The sequence below is a fragment of the Polypterus senegalus genome, chromosome 4 (assembly GCF_016835505.1).
Source record: "Polypterus senegalus isolate Bchr_013 chromosome 4, ASM1683550v1, whole genome shotgun sequence".
Taxonomy (NCBI): domain Eukaryota; kingdom Metazoa; phylum Chordata; class Cladistia; order Polypteriformes; family Polypteridae; genus Polypterus; species Polypterus senegalus.
Genome location: NC_053157.1, coordinates 1,252,544 through 1,261,711, shown reverse-complemented (window position 1 = coordinate 1,261,711; position 9,168 = coordinate 1,252,544). Strand labels below are relative to the sequence as shown.

Sequence of the window (9,168 nt, the reverse complement as noted above, 5' to 3'; positions counted from 1 at the left end):
AGCTCACCAGCTGGGTGCCACCTACCCACCCCATCCCCTTCTGCCCACAGGACACAAAAACTTGAACTCGTGTCAATGATGGACGTCAGTCACACACACAAAGTAAACGGGAGGCTTTTATTGTTCAGGTCAGTGAAGCAACAGCAAGAATTTCATCAAATCAGACCAATAAGTTAGAGTGTGTGTATATTTATATATATGTGTGTGTGTGTGTGTGTGTATAGCGCCTGTCCTCTGCGATGGGGGGCATTCTTCAAAGCAGGTGCAGCTCGTCTACATCTGAAAATGAAAGGAAACTTCAATTAACAGGACAGTCAGTCGGGCATTCTGAGGAGCTGTGGTGCCCTTCTTCTCTTTTTACATTTCCAATTTAAACGAACTCTGCTGATGACCCTGAAACTCCACCAGAGGTCGCCCTCGAGTCCGGCCAGCCAGGACCTCAATATTATGGAGGAACATTTCAGACAAAATTAAATAAATTAAAATACAAATAAATAAAGGTATTGTGAAATGTGACAGTAGGTAAAAAACATGAGAGCATAAATACCTAAATATTTTCTAAATATGTTTTTGCATTACTTCGTTCTTTTTTGTGTCTTCATTCGCATATTTCAGTGACATCACACGCCACATGAAGCGCGCCTCCCATTTTCACCCACCAAAGCCGAGAGGAGGGCGGGCTCTAGCGAGTACTGCTTTTTCATTGGTGAATGTTCGGTAGAGTGGGCGTAAATCTTCAGACACCGAGTCCTGATTAGGAGTTTGGGGCTTCTTGGATTACAGCTGTTTGTTTCACTCGCTCGTGTCCGCCGTGTGTGGTGTTCTCAGATTAGGGCTTCGCAAAGAGAGCAGCTAAGAAACTGCCATTGCTGAGCTCGTCGCATTACACGGCCAGGGATCGCAGGGCGATGACAAACTGCGCGACTCTAAAACACATCCCGGCGCCTGTTTAGTCCACGCTGTCTAGAAGTCGTGTAACGCGACTTTAAGATCGAACTGGCAGCAGACACCCGAGAGCAGCGCCTGAAGGGGGTTCCATGGAAGTTTAGGGGCTCCCGGTTTCATTCGATCGAAGAGCGACCACCGTCAACCCCCCAGCCAACCCCGGTGCTTCGGGTGCTGCGATACTCTAACATTCGATCGAATAGTCGTGAGATATGCTGGAGATGTGCCAGTGCGCCATCAGCTAGAAATGGAGAAGTGCCCACTGCAAGGCCAACCTGCAGGGACGACGGAGAATTTACCGTTTTGTACTTTTTGATGATCAAGAGAATCATTAGAGGCAGAGATTCTCGCATCTCAAAAGAATCAAAAGCGAAGTGATTAGCACACGCGGTTTAAACGCCTACCTGTGACATCGCGCATGCGCTGCAGCACTCCGTTGAGCACCGACGAATCGTTATTTTATTTTTTGTGCTACCGAATCGATACAAATGATTCACTGAAAAGTCTCCTTTCGAAAAGAACGAATCATGCGGGAATTTGCAGCAATTCTCGACGACATTTTCTTGCCCTCTGGTCCTGTTGCTTGACCGCGGCTCATTGGTGTGTGGAAAGCTGCGGCCGCGCAAGTCTGCTGTACCGACGAAACACCGGACTAACAACGGGAAACGGAGTTTTCATCCATGCTCCATTCTCCAAAAACGCTTATTTTGAAAATGGGTTGCGGAATTCGATCCCAAGCAGGAACAAACACGTGACCGGACGACAGGTCATTATAGGCTGGGCACACAGAAATAAAGGGCAGAGGCATTAAATAGCACCGGCTTCCTATAGATAACCTAACCAGACTTGAGATGATACTCCTACTCCATATAAATACTGCGGGACGGGCATTATGATTAGGTGCATCCTTGGAACAATAAGTACAGTAAATGATAAGAAAAGAATACATAGTCTAAATAAATAATACATTTTTCTGGAAAATAAAAACAATAAAAATGTGCAATTACTTCACTATACTTCTGTTAGACAAAAAAGTAGAGTTTGAGATTGCGAGATTGAATATGAAATGAACCTCAGCTGTTTCATTCATAATGTGTGCTTGAGACATTTTAACAAACATTCTAACACCTTAATGACATTGCAAAAAAAGAACTTGTTACCAGATGACATGATGAGGATAAACGCGACACGCTTTGTGGAAATGAACGCCAATACCTGAGAATATACAGCCTGCAAATGCGCATGCGTCGTTTTCATTTTCTGACGCACCAAGCGAATGTTTAATACTGGAAAGATTATTTCTCAAAATGTGTAAAAGTTCTATAGAAATAAGGAACTGCAGGGTATCGAAGTAATTCCCAAGGTTCACACATAACTGTCACTTGTTCTGCTTTCTTGTTTTGTAAAGTTTTATGGATATAAAACTCCATTATCCCTCCATTATCCAACCCGCTGTATCCTAACTACAGGATCACGGGGTTCTGCCGGAGTCAATCCAAGCCAACACAGGGCGGAAGGCAGGAAACAAACCCCGGGCAGGGCGCACACACACACAGGGACAAGTTACAATCGCCAGTCCACCTAACCTGCGTGTCTTTGGACTGTGGGGGGAAACCCACCCAGACACGGGGAGAACATGCAAACTCCACTGCACTGTTGTTCGTATGGAGTAAGACATGCATTTGATCATTTTTGCAAAAGCTTTATTAAGTTTACTAACTCAAAGGAATATCCCAATAGCACAGCGCACTTAGATACACTCTTATAAGCGCTCAAATGGCCGGCCTCGCGTTCTCACAACCGTAAACCTACTTTTGCTCCTCCTGTTTTATATACGGAGACCCGGGTTCGCTTCCCAGGTCCTCCCTGTGTGAAGTTTGCAAGTCCTCCCCGTGTCTACGTGGGTTTCCTCCCACAGACAGGCAGGTTAGGTGCATTGGCGATTCTAAATTGTCCCTAGTGTGTGCTTGGTTTGTGTGTGTGTGTGCCGTGCAGTGGGCTGGCGCCCTGCCCAGGGTTTGTGTCCTGCCTTACACCCTGTGTTGGTTGGGTTTGGCTCCAGCAGACCCCCGTGACCCTGTGTTAGGATATAGCGGGTTGGATAATGGATGGGTGGATTATATATATATATATATAAGAAGAGGGAGGAGCACAGGGTGACGTACAGGAGTGGAGGAAGATGCCCACAGGTAGATGACATGCTATGCAGAAGAGTTGATCTGAAGGAGATTGAAGACTGCAAAGTGGTGGCAGGGGAAAGTGTAGTTAGACGGCATAGGATGGTGGTCTGTAGAATGACATTGGAGATCAAGAAGAGGAAGAGAGTGAGGGCAGAGCCAAGGATCAAATGGTGGAAGTTGAAAAAGGAAAACTGCAAGGTTGAGGAGGTGAGACTGGCACTGGGTGGCACTGAAGAGTCACCAGACAGCAGATGTAGAAAGGGTGACAGCAAGAAGGGAGCTTGGTGTGACATCTGGACAGAGGAAGGAGGAAAAAGAAACCTGGTGGTGGAATGGGGAAATACAGGAGAGTATACAGAGGAAGAGGATGGCAAAGAAGAAGTGGGATAGTCAGAGAGATGTGGAAAGTAGACAAGAGTACAAGGAGATAAGGCACAAGGTGAAGAGAGAGGTGGCGAAGACAAAAGAAACGGCGTATGATGAGTTGTATGAGAGGTGAGACACTAAGGAGGGAGAAAAGGACCGGTGGGCTACACAGAGGGGCCGAGCTGGGAAAGAGGAGCAGCAGGTTAGGGTGATGAAGATGGAAACGGACTCACAAGCGAGGAGAGTGTGCTGAGAAGATGGAAAGAGTAATTTGATAGGCTGATGAATGAAGAGAACAAGAGAGAGATAGAAGAGGTTGGATGATGTGGAGATCAGGAAGTGCAACGGATTAGCAAGGAGGAAGAAAGGACAGCAACGAAGAGGATGAAGAATGGAAAGGCCGCTGGTCCAGATGATACCTGTGGAAGCATGGAGGTGTTGAGGAGAGATGGCAGTGGAGTTTCTAACAGGATTGTTTAATGGAATCTTGGAAAGTGGGAGGATGATGAGGAGTGGAGAAGAAGTAGACTGGTGGGCCGATATTTAAGAATAAGGGGGATGTGCAGGACTGTAATAACTACAGGGGGATAAAACTGATGAGCCACAGCATGAAGTTATGAGAAAGAGTACTGGAGTAAGAAGTGAGGTGATGATCAGTGAGCAGTAGGATGGTTTCATGTCAAGACATACTTGGGATCAACAGTACAGAGTAATGGGGATTGTGGAAGAGAGGTGAAGAAGAGGGTACAGGCAGGGTGGAGTGGGAGTGAGCAGCAGGATGGTGTCATGCCATGAAAGAGCACCACAGATGAGATGTCTGCTCTGAGGGTGTTGATGGAGAAGTAGAGAGAAGGCCAGAAGGAGTCGCATTGTGTCTTTGTGGACCTGAAGAAAGCAAATGACAGGGTGACTGAGAGGAGCTGTGATATTGGATGAGGAAGTCGGGAGTGGCAGAGAAGTACATAAGAGTGGCACAGGATATGAACGAGGGCAGTGTGACTGTGGTGAGGTCTGCGGTAGGAGTGATGGAGGTGGGATTACATCAGGGATCGGCTCTGAGCCCTTTCTCATATGCAATGGTGATGGACAGGCTGACAGACGAGATCAGACAGGAGTCCCCGTGGACTGTGATGTCTGCTGATAACATTGTGATCTGTAAGTTGAGGAGACCCTGGAGAGGTGGAGGTATGAGAGGAGAGGAATGAAGGTCAGTAGGACCACCAAGACAGAATACATGTGTGTGAATGAGAGGGAGGTCAGTGGAATGGAGAGGATGAGGGGAGGTGAAGGAGTTTAAATACTTGGGATCAACAGTACAGAGTGACGACGAGGGTGGAAGAGAAGTGAAGAAGAGAGTGCAGTCAGGGTGGAGTGAGTGGAGAAGAGTGTCAGGAGTGATTAGTGACAGACGGGTATCAACAAGAGTGACAGGGAAGGTCTACAGGACGGTAGTGACACCAGCTGTGTTATATGGGCTGGTGACGGTGGCACAGGAGACAGAGCTGGAGGTGACAGAGTTAAAGATGGTAAGATTTGCACTGGGGGTGACGAGGATGGACACGATTAGAAATGAGGACATTAGAGGGTCAGCTCAGGTGGGACAGTTGGGAGACAAAGTCAGAGAGGCGAGATTGTGTTGGTCTGGACATGTGAGGAGGATATTGGGAGAAGGGTGCTAAGGATAGAGCTGACAGGGAAGAGGAGAAGAGGAGGTTTATGGATGTGGTGAGAGGGGACATGCAGGTGATGAGGGTGACAGAGCGAGATGACGAGGACAGTAAGATATGCAAGAAGATGATCCGCAGTGTCGACCCCTAACAGGAGCAGCTGAAAGAAGAAGTTAAAGTTCACCCATCCATCCCTTTTCAATCCCGCTGGGTCGTGGAAAGCTGTAGCCATCCCAACAAGCAGAGGGCACAATGCTGGGACAATCCCTGGACAGGGCGCCAGTCCATCAGCAGGTGAACAGTCTCACAAACTCAACTTAAGATGGTGGCATATTAACGCTGTGTCGCACTGCACGAGTGTTTTCGGGGACTTTCAGTGTCAGACATTACTGACGTAATCTGATGCCTCTGTCACTTCTAGTTACGGGGAACAAGAACTGTTTGGGACAGTTGGCGCCAGGTCGTTGAGTTTGTCATCCGCCTGCTATTCTTAATCATGTAATCTGACATCCTCACGTTTACGGACAAAAATAAATGAACTAATAAATATTCAAATATATAAAAGTACTGAAATGTGAGAATCAATAAACAAAAGAACATGGAATGTGAGCGTAAATAAACGGAATAGGTTTTTTGTTGCTTCTCTATTTGTGTGTTTATTGACTTTTTTATGTATCGTAACATTTATTCCTCCAAACGCAACATGAAGTGCCAGCCAGCCACTAGCAGCACACACTGATACAGCGCATTGCCTCACCCACCACACGACAAAGCAACTCAGGAGCCCCAGATTAGGACCCGAGTGCAGCCATGCGACGGGTGACACCCCAGCACCACACGAGTTCAGAGTAGAACAGTGGGAGGTATTTTATGGTGGCTGGCGTGCCAATTCTGCCACCAACCCCCCAAGTTTTTCGTTGCAGGTCGGCGGGCATACATGCAGGGATGAACGCCGATTAACGTCATACCCAGGACGGATGTTTAGAGCACTCGGTATTCCCAGGCGGTCTCCCGTCCAAGTACTAACCGAGCCCAAACCCGACCCTGGTTAGCTTCCGAGATCGGACAAGATCGGGCGCATTCAGGGTGGCATGACTGTAAACAACACGAAGTGCGCAGCCTGAATGTGAATCTGTCACTTTACCTCGTCAAAGCCGAGAGGGCGGGCTCTAGCGAGTGCTGGGTTTTGATTGGTGAGCCGCCGGTACAGCGGACTTCAGCCTTCTGCCACCAAACGGCACATTTACTGCAGACACTTCTGACGCCTCCTACTGATGAAGTCGGAGTTTACAGAATTAACGTCGCTGCTTCGCACAGGAATTGTGGGTAACTTTTACTTACACTGTTGCACCTTTGAGCCCCAGGAGTCCCGAGTTCAGCAAAGCACAGCCATCCACTCACCAATCAAAACACAGCACTCGCTAGAGCCCGCCCCCTCAGCTTTGATGGGTGAAAGTGACAGCATTACATTCAAAGAACAATAAATGAACAAATAAAAAGGGACAGAAGCATACTTTGTGACACATCAAAGTGATTGTGCTGACCTATCATATGTCTGTTATTTCACAATGCGTTCATTTATATCACTTCGTTTAAAATATTCCTCCGGCAGGACACCGGCAAACCCTTCACTGACCCTGAGCAGGGAAGATTTGAACCCAAGTCTCCGAGCTGTGTGGCAGCAGCTCCACCTGCTGTGCCCATACATGCCCATACTATAGAAGCATGTTTACATAAAAATATTAAAAATTATCCATCCAATAAGTATATTCTTGAGGAAATACAATATTTAAATATGTCAACATATTATTAAATATTAATAAAAATTAACATGCAATATTTATTATGTAGCAAAATAATTTTCATCTCCTATTTTCTGGTCATTCACGTTGTAGATGGCAGTTCTCTAAAAGTCACCTATTGTATAATCAAATGCTAAGGACTGTGGGTGTGTCCTGAATCTCTGAGCAATCTGATTGGTCAGTTTGGCTTTGGTGACGCAATTGATGAAGGAAGTGCGAGTGAATGAGACCCCCCAGGAGGAGTGAAGGCTGAGGAGGCATGCTGGGAGTTGCCATCAGAGACGGGGTGTATACAAGTAGACAGGAGCCGAGCAAAGCCCCTCGAAATGACAGAGTCCAGAGGGGCCGACTTTATCAGAACGTGCTCACCGGTCTAGAGGGACAGGAGATATCAAATGTTTTCAATGATTTCTATTCCCTTTCTGTGACAGGTGACATGGCTAGTGACTAATAAAGCATAAAAAACCCTGAGTGGCATCCACCCCACCAGCTAGTCTCAAGCCACCTGGCACACCAGTGTGAGTGATGGCGCCACCTACTGGCTAGACCTGCGCAAACTAAAAAAAGACAGCAAAGTTTCAGGACCCATTTATCTGGTCCAGGGTACGAGGGAGCAAAAGTGGGAAAGCAAGGACCAGACCCGGATGGGACGCCAGCATCTCCTCACATTCGCTCACACCTGGAAGAAACAGCAGATGAGAGCTGAAGCCGCGTCCAGGGGCTGAGAGCCCACCAAAACAAACAGCCCTTCAAGTTTCTTTATGTGAATCCAGTTCAGTGTCACAATGAGATGACCTGGCAGCCCCCCCAGTCCTACCTTGCCCCCTGATGGTGATAGAAGAGGCAGCACACACCCTCATGAGCCTCGAATGGATAAACAGGCAATAAGATGGAGGGAGGTATTTAAAGATCAGCCATCCTGACCGGAATGTGCCTCCCACCCTGAGAGACGTCGTCTCCCCTCCAGTGTGCAAAGCCCAGAGCAGATCATGTGACGCCCCCCCGATGAGACTTTCATGAGGGGCACCGTCACCCCGTCATTCAGCCCACCTTGAAATTCTCACCTGCAGAAAATGTTGACGCCTCACAAATAACTCATTAACTGTGAAGAGAAGAACAAAAAATAAAATAAAGAATAATTATTAGGATCCTTTAGTCTGCCCAGAAACACTTGAATGAAGTCACACAAAAGTGAGTCAGAGACGTGTTTGGACCAAATCTAAATAACAATCACCATGAACGGGCAGCTCAGCTTTATATAGCGCCTTTCCACCCCAAACTCCAGCCCACGTCCTGGCTGCTGTCAGTTCTGTTTGCTTTAACATTTGCACAGGTGGTACACCGGTCTGTGCAGAGTGACACACTCAGGGTCACACAGGCAGCCCAGAGCCTTGTCTTTTACTATATAGCACCTCTTTATAGCGTCTTACAAGTATGGTGGGCCAATTTTCATTTTTTGGAGGAAGTGATGCGCTCAGTGGATGACATCTGATGGTATTGAATTAACAGCTTTGTCTCGTTTATAGCGCCTTTTCATGCCAAATACAAAAGGAAGGTGTTTTACAATCGACGTGTTTTAATTTGATTTAGAAAAGGAGCTCCAGTGGTAGAAGTAATGCTTATGGGGTAACACAGGAAATGGGGGTGTCGAATGCCAGTTTGGCCTTTATAGCCCCTTATTGTAGCATATGCCACCTTAAGGTGGCTCGGTGGCTCAGGATCTGCACTGGTATCAGATCCCATTACTGCCAGGAGGGTTCTACTCTGCTGGGGCTTTGAGCAGGACCCTCAACCTGGAAACTGCTCCGGGGCTGCTGTACAATCGTTGGCCCCTAAAGGTCTTGCAACAAGACAATTTCAACAAAGCATATATTGAACAAAAGGTGTTTTATCAGATATTTTATTTTAATAAAGTGTTGGTTGAAGGGATGCCCTCCCAAGGTGACACAAGAAATGGGTAAGAGGGGAGGGGGTTGAACTGTCCCCTTTATAGTGTCTTTTATAATGCACTCCAAGTGACAAAGTTTTACAGGAAGAGTTGATGACTTGCTTTAATTTATTGTACATCAGGCTGTAGAAACAGCAAATCAGGGGTGACACAGGAAGTGGTGGTGGGTTGATTTGTCAGTGTTGTCATTTATAGCGCCTTTTTATAGTCAGCACAAGCTGAATGTGTTTTACAGGAACAGTGGACTTGTTCTCATTTAT

The 9,168-nt window shown here is 46.9% G+C and overlaps 1 pseudogene; it reads right to left on the bottom strand.

Moving 5' to 3' along the window:
* Positions 1 to 6,136: 6,136 nt before the first annotated feature.
* LOC120529124 lies at positions 6,137 to 6,261 on the bottom strand (annotated as a pseudogene).
* Between the last annotated feature and the right edge of the window lie 2,907 nt (positions 6,262 to 9,168).